Source organism: Anser cygnoides, chromosome 9, assembly GCF_040182565.1.
Source record: "Anser cygnoides isolate HZ-2024a breed goose chromosome 9, Taihu_goose_T2T_genome, whole genome shotgun sequence".
Classification (NCBI taxonomy): domain Eukaryota; kingdom Metazoa; phylum Chordata; class Aves; order Anseriformes; family Anatidae; genus Anser; species Anser cygnoides.
The window spans coordinates 18,441,745-18,465,618 of record NC_089881.1 but is presented as its reverse complement, the minus strand read 5'-3'; the positions used below and the strand labels follow the sequence as shown (position 1 = coordinate 18,465,618).

Here is a 23,874-nt window from a genome sequence, read left to right as displayed (position 1 = left end):
AAAAAGAGTTCAAAACAATATAGACAAAACAAACTCAGTAGTAAAGGATAAATTAATTTGAGTCTACAAAAATGATTGCGGTAGATAACAATAACTAAATCTGTGAAAGCATTTGAAGAAAAAAAAAATCCTTCTGAAAGCAACAGATACTTAGAAAATACATATATATAGAATGGAAGTTCAAATTTTTTATAATATCAAAGCGAAATTTCAAGGTAAAACAGACAAAATTAAGCCATTTTTGTTTTATTTTGAATTTTTATTTTCAGTTTACTCAGCAAAAAGGACTTATTAAATTTTCCTGGTGATTATTCTCTCCATATCAGTCTAGTCTTAATGGTTTTTTTTGTTTTCTTCCTACTAAAGATAAGGGAAGAGAGTTGATTTTTAGAAAGATTTTTTTCACATTGAAAGCTAAGAAATGGAAAAAAAAAATAAGAACATAAAATTAGAATCAGAAAATATTCCAGATTTTCAGCTAGAAAAACATGACAAATGGCCCTGAATGGAATTGTCTTCTAAGTTTCTAATGTTTCTCCACTTAAAAAATTTAAAATGAGATCATTTCCCCCCTCACGTTCTCTCTGTTTTGTTTTTCTTTTTTGTTTTGGGTTTTGTTGTTGTTGTTGTTTTTGTTCCTTTCTTTCTTCCTTATCTTAGATAATTATATGCAGCTATTTTCCTTTACTCTCTAACCAAGCTCTGGTAAAAATACGAGCTTCTAATGAGGAGTGACAGTGATTCAGCTATCTACTATACAAAGTCACAGTACCCATGAACTTAAGTATCCTTGATATCCACTAACTGCAATGCTGACTTTTAGCAGTAAAGAGAAGATTTACATCAGGAGGTTTACTTTTATATTGTTCACAAGGAGGAATGAGGTAAGCCTTAGCATTCCTGCAATGTTTTTGGACTGAATATATAGAGTCAGAGAACATTTATTATACAAATTCCTCAGCACTTCTCAGGTCACATCTGCACCTAGGCTCATGCCAGCAAAAATGTTCAGGCATGCCTGCACCCAGCACCTTGGATTGGCATGTTATGGATAAAGAGTAGCCCGGACATTTTTCTGAAGATCAGAGCTCAAACTCCACCCAGCGCTGGGTTGTCTTTGGAGGAGCGGCAGCACTTCCATGCATTTCAGGGCCTGGCATTGCAATCCTGATCCAAGTTTAGACCTGCCATAATCTCAGTTTACCATGCTTTGCAGTATCCGAATTTATGATTTGCTTCACACCTGTGTCCAGTTCACATGACAGTGAGTTACAAAGAATCTGCAGAATATCATAATCTCTTAAACTAGTCTCCTGATGACAGATGGAAGCATCAAAAGTGAGAAACTACAGTATTGTTCATTTTCATTAGTCCTCATTTGTCTGTCTTCCTTCTTCCCTCTCTTTCACCGTCAGTCATCCAGCATTTGATGTTTGGGGACATCACGTATTATTTTGTCTCCAGTCACTTTTACGCCCTCGTTGTGCAATGTGTTGACACAAGCCCTGTGCTCACTGTGGAGCCCTGGCCAAAATGGCTCAGCTTCCTTCCCAGGGCGTCAGAGAGCCAGGAAGAAAGGCTTGTTCAAGGTCTTGGCTCCCTCTCCTGGCTGTTTTTGCGGCAACTTAAAATGAGATTTGAGCCCTTCAGAAATTACAGTTTGCTTACTGCCAATGCACACTTGAAACTAGAGAGAAGAGCGCTCTGATGATGAGACTCTGGATTGTAACGAAAAAGAACAAGTTGGAAGGTAATCTCACTAAAACTATAGTTATTTTAAGTAAAATCATCATGTTTTGGATATTGACTGTTTGAATATACTTTCCTCCTGCCAAAACTTCTTGAATACAATATACAAATGAGAAAGAGTCTTGTTTTCCCTTGTTTATTTTTCTGGATTACCTGTATTTTCCGTCTGTCCTGCAAGCTCTAGACTTCTACTTAGTAAATGTCCCAATAAAGGCTGTATGTTATCCTTAAACACTGGTAGCATTCCCTCTACCTGCTAATTGCTTTATTTGTCCTTACTGCTTCCGTCCCCTCATCAACAAAGGCTTTAGCATAAAGGGCAATGAGGTAGAACATGACAAGGAGAGTGGGAGCCAGAAGAGTGAATACTTCTGTAATTACACAGTAGCCTGGAGTAGCTCTTCTCAAATCAATTATGTAGCCTGGATTGCCCAAAACTCTGAGGACAGAGCCCTTGTTTTAATTTGCCTATGGAGCTATGTGCTCCAATAATGTGCAGGGTTCTTGCCTTGTTACCAGTTGCCTTTTATCAGAATCCCCATAACTCCTTTCTTAGTTGTTATTTTTATCTAATTAGTGTATTAATAATGCATTGCACTTAGCACAGCAATCAATCATTGCAAATTGCTTTGCAAACATTAACAAATGAAATTTCACGTTATCTTGTTGAAAAGGTAATGTCATGTCCATTTTACAATGGGGCAAACTGAGGCAGACGATAGTAACAGAAAACAATTAGAAAAAGCAGATGGAAAACCACCCATAAAATCCTGATAAAGTCCTGTTACCAGATAAATTATCAGAAATGCCAAAATCTTAACCCAGCAATCAAAACACCCAGCCTAAACCATACACTTGCTGTGCAGTCCTCAGCATTGTCATTTTGGGGGAGTTTATAACTGGGATAAACTTGGACAGTATAAAAGCAAAATATAGCCAGCATCAAGAGGATTTCAGAAATTCTGGAGACTAATTTTTGTTGTTGTTGCTGAAGAATTTACAAAATAGCATACTGCATATAACATGGACCTTACAGGATTAAGGAGAATTAGCATCTTTATTGTCAACAGATTTCACAACTCCATAAATGTCTCTGATCTTCCAAAACTTCTAGCTCTTGTTGCTGCACAAGTCAGTGTCAGAACTTCCTTGGCATCAGTGACTGGGATTTGGCCCACATGGTGGTCGCTGCCCTCATGTGTTCCTCCTTTCTTCCTTCCCTGTGGGACACTGACCAGAAGCTGTGTCCAAATGCCTGGGAAAGTTCAGAATCAGGCAAAAATTTGCTTTTGATTCCTATTCTTTTTGTAAATGAAATACCAGTATGTAATGAGCAACCAGAATACTGGTTGCTTTACTTAAGCAATGACATAGAGGAGTGGAAAAAATAATTTGAAGGTGCATTTAAAAGGCATTACAGCTGCTGCCTGAAAGGACAAGTGTATAGGAGGCAGAAGGGTGGCTAGTGGAACTGCAGGTAACCAGTTGTTTTGTTCAGCTGTGTATGCAACAACAGAGGCGAAGGTCTGACATGAAATGTTATCCAAAATTTTGGTAAAAAAAATATAATTCCCTGAAAAGATATTTTAAGCTTCCTAGATGTTTCTAATTAACTGCAAGTAAATTTAGAATACAAACATTTTCAGACTCTTAATTAAAAAAAAAAAAGACTCAATAACGATTCATGAAAAGTTTGTGATCATTATGTGTATTTCTTACTGAGAAAAGGTTTATCTGGAAAAAAAAATGTGTCTGGGCCTAACTGTAACCTTATCTGCATAATGTGTAATAGAATAAGTATAGCTATAGAAAGACTTTTGTTCTTTTTGGCATAGCTGATCAATTAGATGCATAGGATGGAGTTACAAAAGCTCTTACAGTTTACAGGAGTTGCTTTCTGTTTACCCATGCCTTAATGAACAGCACAGTGCTGGAAATGATGTTACAATGAGCAAGCGATATTTTGAAAACTGAGTTGTTCTTTATGTCATATTACTAAAGACATCAATTGCCACTGGTTTCCCACAGGATTTTGATGCCACAGAAATGCACATGAAGGGTTGGGCATTGCTTCAATCTGCCTTGATGGGGGAAAATGAAGGCAACGGTGTTATATTTGTTTTATATAAGGAGATCAGAGGCACAGAGGGGCAGGATTATTTTTATTCCTTTTTTTTATTATTATTATTAATTTAAACCCTTGCAAAATTTTCATGAAGCTTTATGTATAACATTCTATTTTTGATGCTTTCACCATCACTGTATCATCTTTCCACCAGCAGCCCTCATTGGCTGTATGTGACTTGCCCAAAGTCTCTTCGGAGGTCACTGGGAGAGCTGGGAACTGAGTCTTTATCTGTAATGACAGTCAATGCACACCTCTAGATGGGGAGCAGACATATACCTTCATCCAAAATCCATGTCAGGTTCAAAAACACCTTTTAAAAGACAGCTGACCTACTGCACGATTACAGTTTCAGGTGAAGGAAGCCAGAGCCAGAGCAGGTCCTTATTGAATAACCTGCTGTGTGCGAGGTGAAAGCAGCACCATTTCAAGGCTGCATACCCTTACAAAGTCCAACGAGCCCATGGAGAGGGACTAATCGGCTGGGAATGAACCGGTACATCTTGCAAGACTTTTTTCTAGGCAAGTTGGGTGCGAGTAAAATATTCTAACGAGGGAAAAGCGAGAAGTTCAGTGCTTAATTTGTACATGGAAGTCCCCTAGCTGGAGCACATGCCTATCGGTGGACTGTCACCTCTTGTACCCAGGCTCCCGGTCAGTGGGTCCCAAAATGTGCCTGCTGCACAAACAGTGGTTCAGAGAGCTGGCAGATCACACAAGGCAGGTAGCGCCTTGTCTCTTTCTATAACTATTACATTTCACTAGGAAAATTGAAATGCATTATCATCTCCATATTAATTTGTCGTATTAACCATTGCTGGAATGTCCAGACGGTCAAGAGAGCAAGTGATAACTGTCATTTGGGAGGAGACAGCATTACTCAGATAGATAGAAATCACCCCTTTAGGATTTATAGGAAAACAATTGGTGCAGTATGGTGTCCAGCTACCTCTCCTGCTACTGGTAATGCATTTGTGAAGGCACTGACACATTAAAGTTTGCGCTAGGCTCCCCCTTATCTTCGAACGGCCACCAAATGGCATTCTCACAGTATTAACTTTCTGTCGCTTCCAGCTCAAGATGTGACTTAGAGTAAAAGGCCATATATCTCCCCATCAGTTCCCCTAACTACTCCCTCTCAAGATGCATGTTACTTGTGTGCCTTAATCTTGCAGTCCACGAATGAGAAAAATGATGGACTTTAGTAATATTCTTTCCAATGAAAATAAAACATTTGCATGGTCAAAGTAAAAGCTAATGAAGCTAACTTAGAGTTTCCAGAAACTTCAGATATTGGAGAGCACACAGCCTTACCACACAGTTTGCAGGCAGGTGCACTGCAATTTTTTTTTCTCTCACATAGCTTTTAGCATATAAACTAGTTACTACATTTGCTAAATTAACAAAGCAAAAGGTTTTGAAGATTTGGCTCTTTTTTTGTACCAGTATGCTGCACATGCAAATATAAATCCCCTCCTCTGCCTAAAAAACAACCGAACAAATAAATAAACTCTCACCAAAAGCCAAAGTTGATTTCTAAATCTATTACAAGTGACTGCGGTTGCCTGCAGCTTGTACTGACAGCCAGGGGCCGGTGTGGGGATGCGCAGGGCTCAGGCAGCAGCTGGCAGCCCAGCCCCTGTCCCCGTACTGGGGCCAGGGCTGGACAGGGTGAGCTCCCCTTTCTGCCCCCCAAAACTGGAAAGAAAGCACAGATCGCCTCGGCTTTGTGCTGCTGGAGGAAGGGAGTTGCAAACTGCAGCCAGACAAACCTCCCGAAGTGGCTTGCTGGACTTGATGTTTATGCCAAAGGTCACTTTTTAACAAGGAGTAATAAATATTGCTAAACTATTAATGTAGAATAACACATAAATACATTTTTTGTGGGGCCATGGAGATGCATGTTTGGCTTTTTAATTAATAGAGCCTTTGCCAGTGCAGACACCACGCCACCTCCCGTGCTCCTATGGCCAGAGGTGAGCAGGAGCCACGGGCAGGGAGCAGCGGCTGCAGCCCATGGGCTTTTCCTCATCCCCTGTCAGCTCTGGGGGACTGGAAACCCTACAGGGAGGAAGGAGCTGCTCGCAGCCCAAAAACACTGGGAAAAAAAACATTTTTATTACTGGGAAGGCAGAGAATGCCAAAAGCGCTAAGCCTCCCTTTGCCCAAATCTTTTACCTTTGAGGGCTTTTTTTTTTTTTTTTTTGGGGGGGGGGGGGAAGGGGAGCAAAAATGCTGACCTTAATTAATGGAAGGCCCACTAGACTCGAAGGAAAAGGTTTGGCTCTCAAGGCCCGGGCCTCCCCCTGAGCCTCTCCTGGGTGTAATGAGAGAGCTCAGCTTCATTACTGGCAGCTGAGGGGAAGGGTCACTGGGGCTGGATTTGCAGGGCCCTCATTGAGGGATCACTCCATGCTGAGAGGAGCTGGCCATGCTCTTGGACACCTGGTCATTAACATTGCTAATTAGCGGCCATTAATCAGGGCCCTGGGTTTTTTGTTGTGTGTCACCGGCTCAGAGGAACCAAGTGAATAAGAAGATTGTTTCATTACCTCCACAAGAGGTGGAATGAAAGCAGTTCCCATCAGCTCAAGATGAGCTGAATTAAGGGAAAGGTTAGACAACAATTTAAGATGAGCTGCTGAGGGGGAGCTGGGGGACCTGATCTGTCCTCTGAGAGGAAAACCAGTCACCTATAATTAATGAAATCTTCCACAACCTAACTTTAATCACCGTGTGAGCTTCTCACCAAAAAACTTATCTTTTGCATCTGAAGGACGTTAATTTATCTGCTTATGAAGTTCCAATCTTGGCAAGTTTTATTCTGATGGGATTTTAACAACATGTATATATGTAAAAGCAGGTGGGTGTATGTGTAAGTGTACACTCATACAGTGTGAGTTTGGGTGTGCATTTGTTCAATATATTTACCTGAGTTAGCAAGGGTGCTTTTTACACAACCAGACACAGGGGAGAGGGGGAATAAATTTATTTTTAAAAGCATCTACTTATAAAGAAATTTTTTTCAGAGTTGTATATATCAGTGTATCTATATATTTGTATTTTCTATGCTATGGGTGTGAAAGAAGAGAAGAAATCCAGTATTTTTCAGAGGCAGAATAATTAAATGGTTTTGGTGGGTTAAAAGTGACATGGGAAAAATGATAGTTATTGGTGCGCATAGGAAAAAGTAAAGAATTTAATTAGCAACCAGATTGTTAAAATGCAGCATTCTCCTCCCGTACTCTATTGTCTAACTTTTGTGGAACAGGTGCCTAATTTTCCTAATGGGATACATTTTAATTGACAAAGTAGTTTGATTGCTTTACACCAGTTTTCAGTTTCTTGCTTACTTTTAATATAATAAACTCTTTATTTCTACAAACTCAGATGCCCTCAAGAAAGTAATTAGAAGCAGGTTTTATCTGCCTGTCTTTTTTTATAAACCACTTTTTGATTTCTAAAACCAACTAACCAAAAGCTTGATTTGTTCTGCTGATGTGTGAGAGCCAGTAACTTTTAGTCATATGCACTGAGCATTTCAATCAAGTTGTTTGCATATCCATTCATGTCAGCAAGACTCTCAAAATGGATTACAAACATTTAATTGTAAGAGGAATAAAATAATTAAGGAAGGACAAGTGGAAGTTAAAAATATGCCTGAGGTTTCACAACAGTTTTTGGATCATTCTCATCATGAGGCATAAATTCCTCCTTGTAGTTTCAAAGGACTTTATTCTTCTCAGGCACATTGCTTTTTGTAACAACAGAAAGTAAAACCTTGTTTCTTATGTATGTGATTCTCTTTGTAGAGTTGGGAGGTTGGTTAAAAATGTCCATAAAACTAATCTTTGGAGCATTTTAGCTGGTCTGGAATTCTATAATATGATTTCTGGGACTTCATGGGAAAGTTGAAGGCTCAAGGGGAAATTACACAATGAACAGCTGAGAAAAAGTTGCATTCTGGCACAGAATCATGCAAATGGGGCACATTCTTCAGTTTTCTCATGACGGATTGTCTCTGAAACTACTGAGCCAAGTTGCTGAAATGCTAATGAAGGAGAAGCATCAATGAGCAGTGTCATCCTGGGGGCTTCTGAAGGGGACAGAGTAGGAGACGGAGGGAGGGAGTGAGGGGGAGGAAAGGAAGGAAGGAAGAGAGAAAGAATGAAAAGAAACCGGGCAGGAGGAGTTGCAAATATTGGGGCTAGCCCACTCTTAAAATTAAATGGAGGGGAAAAAAACAGAGCTGTGATGAACTCTGATGAACAAGTTCCTCCTGGCTTATAAAAATGAATAGAAGCACTTACAAGCCAATGAGTATGACTTGTCGGGGGAAGCAAGCATGGGTACTGCTGGAGTTGGGGGCCACCCTTCTCTTTTATGCTAGGTGAGATGGGTGTAAAGAGATCAGGATGCCCTTGCAAAAATATGAAGGAATGGTAATAATAGGTCCTTAACTTGGCTCTGAAAATTGTTACTATTTACAACTTTCTAAAAAAGCATTTTCCTTACGACACAGACTTTGAGTGCTTCTGTTTGATAAGAAAAACAATTACTTTTCCCCTAGTAAATAGCTGAGCTTTATAACCAGATATCCCAAGGCTCAGCTATGAGTGTTCCTTGAAAATATTAGGCTTAAACGTATTATATTTTTTTATTAAAATACCCTGCCAGCTCTGTTTAGTGGACTTTCAGAATTGTTCCACGCTCACTCGCGCCCCAGCATTACTGGCCAAAGATCTCAGCAAGCTGGTACTATATTAATTTGAACATCTGGCTGAAGGTCGCTTCCATTCAGTGTTCCTGTAGGCGTTTTTGGGTGCTAAGCACTTTAAAATACGGCCCTCAGCACTCCAGATGCAACATGTGTTATTCAAGCTTGCAGAAGGGCTGTGAAAAGCCAGCAGCTGCTGACGAACAAAATCCAGTCATCTGCCCTTTGTCCTCATTGCTGGTGAGAGCAGAAAATCAGTAGGTGCCATAAGTGTGTATGTAGACGGGAGGAAACCGAACTCTCCAAGTCTGGACCAGTGTGAGGTAGGGCTGTACAGTGGATGTGTCACTGGACTGGCAAGAGCAAGACCTTGGTCTTGGTCTCATCTATAACCTCCAGCAAGCCCCTTCACCTGTTTTGTCACGCTTCCCAGTTTTTGCCTCAATGGCTCTAAATTCCTTGAAATGAAGATGACTTTCTCTTCCTATGGCTTTTCATATTGTCTGCCAGGATATCCCAGTTCTACTTGGAGCTTTCTGATGCAATCCTGGTGCAAGCAATGGTAAAAAACAGTATAGCACGATTGCACAAAATCTGAAATATTTCAGAACAATTTGGGAATGGCTGTGCCGTGTTGGGTCCATGGCACTTGGTGTGTTACTGTTGTACACAATTGTGCTTTGGTGGACTGCTTTAATGTTGATTTCAAACCTCAGCAATATTTACAGTCTTAATTTCATTAGCAGATTTAAAATGTGGTACCTGTATTTGCACGCACAAATCACTGGGTGGTGCTTGCCTGCCCAAATACTCTTATTTTTTAGTTTATATTATGTTTCGTAGCATCTAAAAGCACTAGACAGAGCAGGATTTGTGCAAGCATTGAATAACAAGGGTCTCCCTGGTGCTACAACTATTGCAGGAGACACAAGTGAGGTGTGGGCAGATGTGGGAGTTCTCTGGCCTGTAGTCCCGTGGGCAGCAGGTTTGGCGTGGTGTCACCACACCAGTGACCTACTCCCACTCTTTTTTTTCTTTTTTTTCCTTTTTTTTTTTTTTTTTTTTGGCTGGGGGAGGAGGAAGGAAGGAGGGAGAGCATTTGTAGGCATATAGTAATCTCCCAAGTGAAAGTCATAGCCCCAGCGTGTTTTGATTTGAAATCATCATGACTAGACCACAAGGATGTGGAGAGAAGGGCCCAGATGTGGAGGAGGCACTTAAAGCACAACCAGTACTCGAGAAAACCTCTTTGGGTAGCTGGCCCTGACCCCTCAGGGTGGAGATTAAGGGAGGGGAGAAGGGACCACCTCCTGCCTCGTATAATCCGCATAAACTCACAACACGTTGTTGCTAACATGCAGATAAAGGGCCGACAGCAACACAGAGATGTACACATAATATATAGTCTTATTCCCGAATGTCATCGCAACAACTGCATTGGTGTTACTGCAAATGCTGCCCATGGCTTCCACGAGTCCTGCTGCAGAATCCAGCCTCTCCATATGAAGTCCTGTTCTTTTATGAAGTGGTGTCCCAAAATAGGCCAGATCTTGTTCCCATGCCTGAGGACCTCTACACCCTCCCTGACACAGCAGGCATCTCCCAGTGGTCAGTGCATCCCACCCTGCTCTCAGCCACAGCACACAGTGCCTCTTGCAGACCCTTGGCAGCAAGCAGGAACTGTGCCAAACTAGACATTTACTGTTCCTTCATTGCTGAGCTTTCTAAAATATTTTCTCCACCCCTGCAGGTGACGTGGGATTTCTCACCTTCTGAAAATCCTGTTCATGCTGCTGCTTCATACCACTGGTTTCCCAAGTTGGTTCTGATAACTTCCTCATTTGCCGTAGAAGGATTGCTATCTCAACTCATCTGTGCTGTTTAAAATCTGGTAAGTGCTGAGATGAAAATATGAATTCTTTTCTATAGGGTGGTTATGTAGTTCTGTAAATATTGGAAAGTATGTATCCATTGGGAGGGGGGAGAGAGAGAAATGCTGTTTGGGTTTTATTGCTTTGATTTAAATAAAAAAGATTCCTCTATAGGAGCTGGAGGTTCTTGGGTACTTAAGGTTTTACAGTGTTCCCCCTAAGCAGCACTGTAACAGTAAATGGATGATTTATAGCGAAGTAACTAGAATGCAGGATAGGTGATTACAGCACAAAGAGACCTGGATAAAAAATAAAAAATCTGTACATAAGCAAACACAAATGAATGATAGGAGCCTGAAAGCCCAACTAAGGTCACAGTCCAGGTCCAACAAGAAAGCACAAATGTTGGCACCCAAAGTTTTGATTGTCTCTGCTCAAAAAAGTTAAATAACAGTAGTTATCTCTCAGACTGAATTTTTCCAATGTCTGAAATCTCTGAAATCAGGATTTTTGCTCAAAGGGTTATCTCAAACACTATATTGTACGTGGTGGTGTGATTACAGTGAACAAGAATTAGGAGATCCTAAAACGCGCTGACAGTCCCTAGCATGCCTCATTGTGCTCCAGTGCTCCAGCTCATATAGTACAGTCGGGAGGACCACCCACAGTTCGTTATGGCCATAGTGGAAAATTGTATGGGCTGCTCTAGCTAGGCGTAATTGGGTGGGCAAAAAATTGAGTTTTCCAGCTTTTGGAGCTATTTACTTGATCTGTTTTAATTTCAGTTGAGATGGAATAATATGTTTCTCAAGGAAATATTCAGGCGTTTCCTCTTTTTAGCCTAATAAATCTCATCTTCAGGAGAGTCTCTAAGACATTCACATTTGTAATGGCAAGGAATACAAACTCTTAAACATAATAGGTTAAATTCATGGTAGTTGTACAACTAACAATGCTTACCCTAAACCAATTGAACTGCTTGAAAGTTTTATAGGAACCAATGTGGTGGGGGTTTTTCACCATATCATTTGATCTGCTCTCTCCCCCTCTGCCGGCCTGCGATTTACTTCTTCTGACATATCCTTAACGCAGGTCCTGGTGTGCCACTGTCACCTTGAATTATGTTTATTTTGAAAGTTTGTGGACATCCCTGTTGTGGCCTCCCAGGGAAAAGCACTTTTGGACTGACTGCTGAGAATCGGCATTGGAGCGTGTTTACTTTGCTCCAAGTCCAACCGCTTTGTGGGCTGAAACTTGAGAGGAGGCTACCAAGTCTGTTTTAAAAACAAATGGGACTTAAGCCATGCGACTTCCTAGGCAACATACTAGAGCCTGCAGAGCTCAGAGCTGTTCTGTTCATTCAGGCAAGTATCCATTTATGGGACAACGTTATAATGAGGGTTTGTGCCAGCACAGTTTGTTTTGGATGGATTATTGTCCATGGTGCCACTGAGTTCTGACAGCACCCTAACATTGCAGTTGGCTTGCAAATTTCAGCTGAAAGTTTATGCCTTACCAGGCTTGGAGTGATTGAAAAAGCCATAAAAAGGTGTGAAACTCAGTGTCCTGACATACTGGCCTGTGAGAAGCAGGTGTCCCCAAACTGCATCAATGCTTTGCCTCTTCCTCATTGCCAGAATGAGCCTTTGGCATCATAGATGGAATGGCACAGATTAAATCAGCCTGAGACTCTTCTCATTTACACCTTGGTCATAATTCACTTATACAGTCCAGACATAGGGTATTTCCTGACCTTTCCAGTTCTTTGTCAATCTGGAGTGAGGTTCTTGAAAGACATTAAGGTTGAACACCATTTTTCTACCAACGCTCTTACAGGAAGGTTATTGAATCTTCCAAACCACTTTTTTTGCAAAGATCAGGTCAGTGATGTTTTGTTTGTTTTTCAGCATAAATAAAAGACCTCAGTAACTTATTTTGCAGAAATCACTCAGTTGTTGTAAAACAGGAAAATAATCCATTTACAAGGCAAATTGAAAACATTTCTAGAGATGGGATCAGAACCTGAATCTCCTTTCCACTCCCCTCTGCTTAGAGGCACACTGGTCTATTTGGATCTGAGATGTGTTGCCAGCACGCTCTAGAAGAAACTCATGTGGTCTTCCACACTGATGGCAATTTCTCTGAGTCAGCAGGAAATTTGCCTTGACTTCATGGCAACTGGATCAGGCTTTCTGCGACTAAATAAAGGATCCCATTTGCTAGATTTTCTGTAGTGTCTTTCAGCACTGCAGAATCAGTTCGAGTTATTAAAAATAATAATGCCATCACACTGACTTTTATTCCTTTATATTCTGGCTTGAAAATCAAACTGAGAAAGAAGCATAAACTCATTAAGCTTTAATCTAAAACAAAAGTTTGGAGCCAAATGTTCATGTTCAGTCTTTTCATTCTGTAAACAGTGTCCTATTAGACAGAGATAACACATAAGGGGTACAGATGACAAACACCACGTTCATAGGATCTGTATTCACTCTGAACAGAAGGAATAGAAGTGTGTATTTACCAGTAATTAACATTTTAACTAGTGTTTGGTGAAATTCATAATGTGATTAAAAAAATGAGAATTCCTGGATTACAGGGAAGAGCAATTACTTAAATAAAAGCTACTGAAAAGGTGTCCAGAGGTAAATAATAATAATAATAGTAATAGTAATAATAATAATAATAATAAAAGATCTCCCTCCCCAGGGGGAAATGATTACACAGTAATCCATGCCACTTAGTCAAATATCAGAAAAGGGTCCCATAGACCCATAATTAGCAATGTAACAAGCAGAGCCTTGAGAAAACAAGCTGGTCCTCAAGACACTAATCTTCATTGCTAGCACCCATCCAACAGGCTTCATCTCAAGGAGTGAATGAGGCAGGCAAGAAAATAAAAGGACCTACAGAGCCAACAGGAAAGTTGCCCATGTGCTACTTTGAGTAGACTTCAAGGGGGAAAAAGGAGGAGAGGTAGGAGGGGGCAAAGCAGTTGTGTCGTCCGTCCTTCACCCCCACTTCACCCCCCCCCCCCCCCCAAAAAAAAAAAAAAAAGAAATAAAAAGAAAGGGAAAGAATCCAACTTGCTTCTGCAGAAGCTGCCTAGCGACACACAGCTAATTAATATGGCTGGTCCTCTGTTTTCAGATCTTGTTATCAGTAAAAATAATAATAAAATGAGCCCTAGCAGTCTGGATATCTGCAATTACAGTGTGAATTGCATGAGAGGATTATATGAAGTGCTCTTGGCGTGGAGGGTGGGGGACCAAGGCGCTTCAACTTGAGAGCAGTAAGCAGCTGCTTTGGGGCTTTGCACCTGCTGCTCACCAGGCTGTTTTCACCTCTAGACGAAAACAGGCTTCTCTCTCTTCCTCTGTCTCATTTCTTTTCACACAGTGCACAAACGTAAAAACAGAGAAGGATTTTTACTTATTTAAAAAAAAAATAAAAGGAAGAAGAAAAGAAAGATCGAGAAAATCAAATTGTCTTCTTAAAGAAGTTTCACTGCAGCAAGATGAGAGGCATCTTACGGCAGCGAAGGGGAATCTGAAGATGGAGTTTGGGTCCAAAGAGACAGGCAAGCCAGCTCCATTTTAATGCAGAGGCAGCAGACAGAGTGCGATCTGAGATTGGCAAAGTTTCAATGTAAATCCAGGGGGGCAAGGGGGATGGGGCTGGGATGAGAAGAAAGGACTCTTTTACTGTTTCATGCTTCTAAGTCCTGCCGATCAGCATAAGCTCAGCTCGACATTCTGGGAATAGCAATGAGGCACACACAACAATCAAAACACCCTAAATCTGTTTGATGATTCAGACAATTCGTGCATCTGCACCGACAAAATGGGACTTCAATTAAATAACTTGCAGATTTCCACAGAGGGGGGAAAAAGTCGGGGGAACATGAGGATTTTTAATTAGTAACTCCGAATACAAGCCGTTTTTTTAATTAGGTGTTTGCACTACCACTTTATTCTTAAAGGGAGATTTGTAAGCGCGTGGGATTGTTGTGAAAGAAGATCCTGGACAGTTTGTTCCTAACATTTTGTTGCAACCTGCATTTGCTCCTAAACAACTTTTCTTCAGCAAATGAAACTCAGCTACAAACCTAAGCAAGTTGTTCAAATCAAGGCCAAGATTTTTTTGAAAGCTTTAAGAGCATACACACATCCAGAAATATAAATACACACATATGTATAGTGTCCAGGATAAGTTCTAAGGCCCTGCAACAGTTTTCTTGTGCTTCTGATGGTTCAGATTACTCTCTCTGGTTAACCTAGTTATAGAGAAAAAAGTGTACTGGGGACCATTATATATAAAACTGTACCATACACAGGGTTTAAAGAGAGATGGTAGAAGTTTGTTACAAAGCTGAATGAAATTCCCATTTGACTTTACTGCTCCACAGTCACCACTTTTAGTAAGAGCAAACCACTAATGATTGCAAGCTTCAGAGTCTGAAAAACGATGGGTGAAATCCCGGACCCTTTGAAGTCATTGAGTGCTTTTCATTGACTACTGGGGTCAGGATTCATGCTCAAAATCTCCTGAGTGTGTTCTGGCATGGCACAGTGATGTACACATCTCTGACACACACACATGCACTGTGAATTTGCAAAATATCTCCCTGAAAAGGCATCCTTTCTGTGGCAGGCCAGGATTTTGAAGCATCGGAGAAGAGATCAAGCCATTTGGTAGTCTAACCACCTTGTGACACTAGAGTGAGAACACTTCTCTGTTATTTTTTAAAATATGCCCAAAGCGGAAGCAGTGGCAATAACATATTTTTATATCCTTATCCAGTGGGCCTTGGACAATTTTTGCTATGCCAAAACATTTACAATGGTATGGAAGAGATTAAAAGTTGGATTTCTTTCCCCTCCCTTCCTTTTCCTAGCAGGGGTACAGCAAGTAGATCATATAAAGAGGGACCATGATCATTTATCCAAATGCAAACAAATCTAAGCATGAGGATTTACCACAGACTGACTTTCTTTTTTAAAAATTTATTTCATGTGTTAATACAAAGACTGTTTAGCAAAAGTAGAATGCCAGGATTTGCATATGAATAGGTACCTAAAGATCAACGAGATCAACTCATTAGGGCCTGAACATCTAAACATACGAAAGTCAAAGAGGCCAGAGCTCAAGAGGCTGGCTGCTGAGATTCCCAGTGACTAATCCAAGCAACGCTGTTAGTTTTAAACTTAATACTATTTTTTCTGCCTTAACAAAAAAATTCTTTTACCTGAAATCAAAGCTCAGTCCAAGAAAAACTAGTCTAGTGATTGTTTCTGGGATTCAGTTTCTTCCTTTGCCACTGCCTTTCTCCACGGCATTGGGCAAGCCACTTAGGAGGGGATTCATCTCACCTAGCAGTGGCTGTCTGGAAGGGAGGACTCTTCGCTACCTCATCGTCCAGGTTCCCTTTGCAGTCAGCATGAACAGGCACTTTCCGAAGAAATGTTCATTCTTGCTGTGGTATTCCCTCCCAAGACTGTCTAAATCTCTGACTGCAGGTGTTTATCTTGTCCTCTTGCCTATGCCAAGAATCTCTCCGAGTACCTCAGACCACTGTGACTATGGAATCTGATGTGCCTCAGTTCATCATCTGTAAAATGGGATGAAGTGATTAATGCTACCTCTGTGTCTCATGGGTGAGTTAGGAAGAAGAGTATATTATAAACCATAAGATGTTCAGATATTAAAATAGCGGGAGTGATATGGATGCCATAAAAAGATAAGGTCCTGATCCAGTATCTGTGGCAACCAAGGGAATCTCTCCTCTGGCCTTTTGTGAGTATTAGATCAATCAATCCCCAGTGACATTATCCATTCACTGCAGAGTAAGTGAAGGTATGGCCAGAATTTTTCCACCGGCAGAGAAGGGAGAGGGTATGGGAAAGCCCTGACCTTACTCTATGCTTGAATAGTAGGAAGAGGGAAAGCACAAACAGGCTTTCAAAGCTGCCTACAGGATTTGGACACATCAGCTTATTAATGTTAGCGGAAATTGGGCATCCACATCTCTGGAAATTTCAGCCTCTGCATTTACAACACAAAAAGAGCCTGACCACAGAGGAGATATTTCCCTAATCTTGGCACCATTGCTGATTTTTGTTTGAGCTTCCTTGGATTAGACCTTTAGTGAATGGCACTGCTCGGATGTTACAGGAAGGACACGTTTACTCCTCGTCCACCCCAAGGTGTAGCAGCCCAGTGTCAGGACAGCATATTCTCAAGGCTAGATCCTGAGCCTGTCATTAAATCTGTCTTTTGACCTTGGGCAAGTCACTTAACCTCGGTTTCCTCTGACTGTAAAATGCAGATAAAATATTCCCTGCCTCATGGCCGTGTTGGGAAGATTAACAGTTAGACATTGTTCTGAGAGCCTTGAATAAGGGCTCTGAGTGCATGCAGAGTACTGTTTCTATTGGATACTGCTTTCTCTTTCTACATACAGAAGGGCTGACTTTTAAACTGGCAAGAAGCCCAGGCCCGTGACTAGTGGTGTGCCCCATTTGAATGCACAATAACTACAGTTGCATGCACAAATTGGGTATCCGTGCATGGAAACTGGACACACAGTTGTTTACAGAACAGAAGAGTTTCTCTCTTGCGCTTGCTTGGAAAACTCAAGGATTCCATTTACTAAGTAGAAAAAGCAATGCCACCACCCATGCAATATCAAACAGCTTCTAGGCAGCAATTTAAACGGGTTAACAAGATATAATGCCATCCCCTTCAGAGACTGCAGTGCGGGCACTTTATGTTGACCCAAGTTAAAATATCACACTGATTCTACACCTCTTGCAAACTGTCTTGGTTTAAATGTGCCAAATGAGATCCTTTTGAGGAAGTAGAGAAGGGAAAAGATTGGCAGGTATTTTGTTTGATGTATGTAAATCAGGCCTGAAATGGCATAAGTGCAGTTTACCCTGAGATAAACCGGACTTGGCTGAGGATCTGGCACTGTTTATACATGAGGCCATAAATAAACTCCAAGCAGGACAGCAAACACGTTGTGCAAAGCCTCAGGAGGGCTGCTTTGCCAGGTGTTGGGCTCTGCTACCCTCACTAAAGAGCCCTGGGAGGGTGGGTTGGACAGGGAAAGCACTCTGGTCTTGGCTCTGTGGGGTGGGGATGTGCTGGGGAGTTGTCGGGATCCCGGCAGCTGTGGTGGGAAGAAGGGAGACTGCGTATCTCCTCTGTGTGCAGTCTGATCTCCAGTTGTTTTCCAGGCTCATAACTCCAGGAGGAAAGAAAATCTCATGAATAATGTGGGGGTGAGAGGAGGTGCAAGAGGGAGCGAGGGCAGCGTGCTGCTGGCTGGGACAGTGTTATTTTTCTCACTCACACAGAACTCCTTGCTGTGTGATAGCTAAATTTTTAACCAGGAGCATCTCCTATCTGTATTCTCTGCTTTCTGCCTGGCTGCCACTGGAGGTACCTAGCAGAGATGGTGGCAAGCTTTTCCGTGTGCTTTTCTACACCCTTCAGCTTTGGGGCCAGCCTGGCCCTAGGAGCTTTCAGGAGCCTTCCCATGCCCCAGCCTCGGTCCGTGTTGTGGCCCCGCTAGCAGCAGGACTCAGTGTTCCTCTCACACCTCAGCACACCAAAAGGAGATGATATTCTGGGATGGCATCAGGCCTCGTTGCCTTGTTCATGGGGAAGAAACTGTTGTGATTCCAGGCCACATGGGTCTCTTCAGGGTGGGTGAGCGGCATCAGCTTAGGATGTCCCCATCGCTAGGGCTTATCTGCTTTAAGCAGTAATACACTAATTTACTACTGTGGTAGGAATGATTGAAATATTTAGACATAATGGAGGAAGTTTAATAGGGTCTACTGAGAAACCCAGGTGTTTAGATCAGCTTAAAAATAATAACCTTCTCCCCTGCTGAGCACTTTCTTTTCACAATAAGCTCAGCTTTTATTCTTAACCATAAAGACTACCTCAGACAGGAAATTATTCACGTGATTGGTCTTTACAAGTAGCGGAGGGTTTAAACTCAGGGCTGGAGAGGTCATTAGTGGACAGCCATGTGATTAACCTTTGCTTGCCCGTTTCTTTTCACACTTTGTTAACAGCTCCCATTATTGCCCTTCTGTGTCTCAAGGAAGTAGTTTATTGACAGTATTAAAAATACATAGCTACAAATTCCAAAGAGCCCATCCTTGTGTAAAACATCCAGTCATTTCTAGCCAGATGATATATGTAGGACAGAGCCCCGCAATTTCTGGTGAAAGGGAATCCAGAAATAAATTTGCCCATTAACACTGGATTTAGGTTAACATCTGTTGTTTTACCCATCACAGGACCCGTTCCCTAGCCTGTCTCAGAAAGTTTTATACTGCATAAAAGCTAAGGTTTAGTTAAATGGTACTGCTACTGGTTGTCTTAATGTACCACAGCTTAATGGGAGTCATACTGGATGCTCATATCTTTTTGAGTAGAGATGGTCATCCAAGGGACTTTGAAATCTTGATCAAAATGATGCAGTCTGCATTTCAGTGCGGTTTTGACTTTTAAATAATCCATGCTACATATTGGTTTTCAAAGTGGAAATGTTTCACTTCTGCTCTGAATTGCACTGTCTCTGCCCCTAGAGTTTGCAGTGTGCTGGGCGCAGGATGGCCGGGGAGCAGCATGTTTTCCTCTGGCCTCGTACCGGTGTGTGGCACGGTCCCCTCCTCATAACCCACACAGAGTCTTGTGCATGGTACGATCCCTTCCACAGCCAAAGAAACCAAGCCACTGAAAAAACAGCAAGGCAAAAAGGAAAAAGTGAAAAATAACACCAAGTGGCAGCATTTTGCACTTGTCTAGTCTTTGTGGGTGTCTTGCATAAAATTGATAGTGGAGATGGCATCAAAAAAATGCCGCAGCACAGGCTGGGGGCAGGGAAGAGGGGGTGCCTCTTTTACTTATTTATTTTGCATTGTGTTGCAGGGTAAGTTCAAGAGGGAGGTGAAAGGGGGGAGGTGTTCAATGGGGGCCCTTCCAAAGCAAAAGGGTCTTTTGGACAGAAAGAAGAGTGTCAAGGCATTTTGACAGAAAGTGGCTGAATGTGTCTTTTCTAGTTAACTTCTGTGAACTGTTGGGCATTTCTGCACACAAAGGGGCACTTTCTTGGCAGCTGAGGAGGGAGGGCAGAAGTCAGAGAGGGCAAAAGAGGAAGGCAAAGGGGAACATCAGTTTATGAATGCAAAACTTACAGTAGATTATTTTTTTTTAAAGTTGAACATGTACACTGAAGAAAGCCCCCAGGCAGCCATAACTTCCTCAGCTGGCACTTACTTGGCAGAAAACCCAAGCCTCAGTGAATTTACCAGTGCTTCAGGAAGTATTCACCCACGACATTACTCAGCCTGAACTCAACCCAGTGGGGTACTGAGCTCCTTCAATTCCTCTTAAACTCACTCTGTGCTAAGGTGCTCAGCACCCTGCTGGGATGAGGCCATACCTCAGGGTGACTACAATCCCATTCTGGACCTGCAGATTGGACAAGGTGAAAGTGAGAAGCAGGGAGTTGAAAATTTAGAGAAGATATGTACGTTAGATATCCTAGAGGTAGCAGCAGCTCTGGTGGCTAAAACATTTGTGGTACCTGGGCTAGATTATTTAATGCTTGCTCAGATATCTTTATACTACATTGTAGGTCAGACATATCCTAAGAATTCAGCATGCCCTTCTCCATCAGTTACTGTATTTAGATTTTTTATTTTTAAACAAAATGGGGAAATTAAAGTACTTGACAGAAGTGAAAATAAAAGACAACTTCAAAGATTATGGAGGTTTCCATAAAGATAGGTAAGAAAGTTGCCTTTTATTTTCTTTAAGTTTTACATATATCTGACTATATCTTACTGTATAATCTGGACCAGACTAGACCTTTCTTTATGATGGCTGTAGATCAGCAGTGAGGCAAGCTTTGGGATTTATTGTGAAAGCATTAAATGAGAAAGTATTCCAGGGGGAAGGTAAGATCAATCAGAAAGGCTTGAGCACATCCCTAGAAAGAGCTGAGATAGAGCAGTGAGGGAATGAACAAGCTGCGCAAAAGCAGCAGCGGCAGGAACACTTAAAATGGGGACCTCAGCAGCAGCTTCTTATTGCAGAATACATATATATATATATATAAATTTACAGGGGGAAAGTAAGGTCCCAAGGCAAAGACTGCTTGCAGTTAGGTTGGCTTCACAGACCCTTCCAGCAATGGCCATTTTTGTATTAACTGGTTGAGAGGCAGTTTTGCGAGAAGAGTCCTGACTGCATTTTGTGTTTTGACATTCCCCATGAAAGGGAGAACTTCTGTCTAACCAAACTTAATTAACTTACCTTGTTGTTTAAGAGCAAAGGGGAATGGAAGTACAAAAGCCAGATAAAGCCTCATTAGAATGTTTTTACTTTTGGACTCTGTATCAGGAAGTTGTATCTGTTCAGCAGCATAAAAGCATTTTATCAATGACACAACAGAGCTGCTAGTGACATTTCAGCACTGAAGAGTCTCTAACACATTTCAGTAATTTACCTGTACCTGGTTACAACCCCCTAATTAAAGCTGTGTTGAAGCCTCTACGTATCCTCAGCTTTCTGGAGTTTATCACTTTACTTTAAAAATTAGCTGCTGGCTAAAAATTTTCATACAAAGACCTAACATTGGAGCATGTTCTAAATAATAATAATAAAATAACACTTTGACAGCTTTATAAGTTATTACAGTGTTTAAAAAAAAAATCTGTCAGTTCAGTTTTTCTTAGGACCCCCCTGGAAACGGCGCTGTCTGTTAAACAGCAGTCCCTGACATTTGGGGATTGTTTATAAGTGCTGGGAGTGAAGCCAGGTACATCAGCTGAGGCATGTTTCCAAAAGAAGTTATTGCAGGTGTGTTTTATTAACTCACCTCCCCATGCATTTCTTCTGTATTTTAGGTCACATACTTCAAGGGCTGGGTCTCCCTGGTCTACTCATGTTGTTTTATTCTGACTGCAGTACAAAGGCAGGGTCACATTTGGACTAGGTCTTGTTGCGCTGTTTTGTTTTGCTTTTTAGCAGCATAAAAAAAAAAAAACAGAGAGAGAGAGAGACTTGGCTGAACTCAAGGTTCTTGAGAGCTCTCAGCTGGAGTTGTTTTGCTCTGTGTTGCTCCTCCTTCTTCCCCAGCGGACACGTCAAGGTAGGAACACAAACTGTGCTTCCTCACCCCAGTGCTTTGCTAAAGCTGTCCATTAGAGGTGTCCGAGGTTTGATCTATGTCAGAGCAGGACAGGGTGGGCGCAGAACTTCTAGTCTTCTGATCTTCCCAATCTTTTTTCTGTGCTGGGTGCAAGTCACCCTTTGGCCCTCAGTCAACAGCAGCAGCAAGGTGAGAATCCACTGCCTGTGTTGTGTCTGAGTGTAGCTTTTACACGTGGCTGAATACAGACGTTTTGGTTGGTGTTTTTGTGGCATTGTCTTCTATGATAGCTCCCAGCTATGCTCTTTGCTTGGACAAGCTCGGAGAGCTCCCAGGGTAATCTGGGGAAGCCCTGGGCATGCTGCCAATGTATTTGCTACCAGGTGAGACAAAGAAGGGTTTTTTAGTCCCATAATTTCTGTCCATGTGCTACTGCACTTCAAAAACTCTTTTCCCCTGTTGCTCCATGTTCTCTCCCTAGAGCTGTCGCTTGCTCTCCTAATTTGGAGACGTCCACGTGCTGTTAGCCACAGGGGCTGGTTGCTGCCATCCTGAGGCCACAGGCTTGTCTCGGCTCCAACGCCACGCTCTGTGTGGCAGGTCACAGGGAGGAAGTCACCTCTTACTGTGAACCCTGAGGCTGCTCCCTGTCTCTGGCAGGCTTGGTGTTCCCTCAGGTGTTTTTTTCCTGTACTTTCACAGTTGGAAATAAGTAAAGGCTTCATTTACTGATAGTGTTCATTTTTTTAAAGTGTGTTTTAATTTAGCTCTATAGCCAGGGCATGTCTAAGCACGTGGAAAGGCCATTTGTCTTCTTTGTGTTAGCTGGGTTGGCAAATGTGACTTCAAATATCTTAGTCTGAGCAGGATTTTGCAAGTGTACTGTGGTTTTGGGGAAGGGAAAGGCCTTTCAAACTGCTCTTGGGTCGCACCTCAGAGTTTCAAATACAGAGACCCCATTTCAACCCTTGGCAGTAGGCTTGCAGCCATCCAAATCTGATTGGAGCAACCACAATACCTGGTGTTCTTCTGCCACAGCCTTCTGACTTAGCTTTGCCATTACAAGGTTGGTTTTGTTGGTTTTTATTGTTCTGGTTGTTCTTAGATTTGATACATCAGTTATGATCTAAAAGGGTGACTCAGGCTGGGGTGGTTCAGGTTGGGATCTGAGACTTGCCACAGTCTGGTGTGATAAAGTGAGTTCCTTCAACCACCTGTCTCAATTATTGTAAAATAACAAAAGTGAACTGAGGGTACTTCTTTTTTCTTCTCCTATTTAAACTGAAGCTTGTAGAAGAATGCACCTCACTGCTTTCATGGCGTGGTTTGTTTGTTTGTTTTGGATGTATAGCTCTAGTTTTTGCTGTAGTGTCAACATAAAGTAATGAGAAACAAATGAGACAGCACTTCTTCCCACCCTGTACAGGGCACGTGGTATTACAACGCTGAGTCTTTGTGTGAGAACAGACAAATAAGCACTTTGAGTTCTGTGAGATGAAGAACAAGAGTAATTTTCATGGCAGCGTTTTACTTTGAAACCCCAAGCTGCTTGGCTTGCACTAACTCAATAGCAAAGGGGGAAAAAGGTTCTAGCAAGCGTTTAAAACCACTGTGCTTGCATAGTTTTAGTCCTCTCTTTCTCTATCCATTTTTGTTCTGGAAATCATATTTACAGTCATATCCCATAGTGTCACTGTCTGATGCTCACATGAGATCTCTTCCTTTCTACCCAATGCTGAATTTAATTTGCATTTTCAGTATCTTAAGGACAAAAAAAAAAAAAGACAGTTGGAATGTCAAAATGCTAAATCAAGCTGGGTAGGACCTCTGTGGTTCATCCTCACTAGCCTGTGCTTTGGGTTTAATGGGGCATCTCATCTCTGAGAGCTGTCTATACCAGTTGGCAGCACCAGATGCTTGGCGGCCTTTTCCACAGTGCTTTCTCAGGGTGCTTGGTACTCAGGCTGTCAGGACAAAAGCTGATTCAGACCAGCTTGATGCTCAGGTATACTGAGAACTAAACCACGAGCAGATACCATCAGAACACATTTCACTTGTGACCTTTCACAGCCAATGAATTGAAGGGATTTTCCTTTGCTGTGGATCAAATTTAAAACTACTTCCCAGGAGTGAAAGGTCATCGCATGGAGTCACGATATCCAGTTAAATACAGCTAAATAGAACTCGTTAGCATCACAATGAATGGAGTTACATATTACCTGGTCTAGAGGAT

The 23,874-nt window shown here is 41.8% G+C and overlaps 1 long non-coding RNA gene across 6 annotated transcripts in view; it reads left to right on the top strand.

The window, feature by feature from the left end:
• LOC125182285 (uncharacterized) overlaps positions 1-23,874 on the top strand; it is a 371,668-nt gene that overhangs the window by 269,417 nt on the left and 78,377 nt on the right. For 5 of the 6 annotated variants that reach the window (XR_010833507.1, XR_010833508.1, XR_007161741.2 and 2 more), the window contains one exon: positions 10,342-10,482. This is a non-coding gene — a long non-coding RNA (uncharacterized lncRNA). Of the gene's footprint in view, positions 1-10,341; positions 10,483-11,554; positions 12,371-23,874 lie in introns of those variants that run through there. The other variant, XR_010833509.1, reaches the window with a different exon arrangement.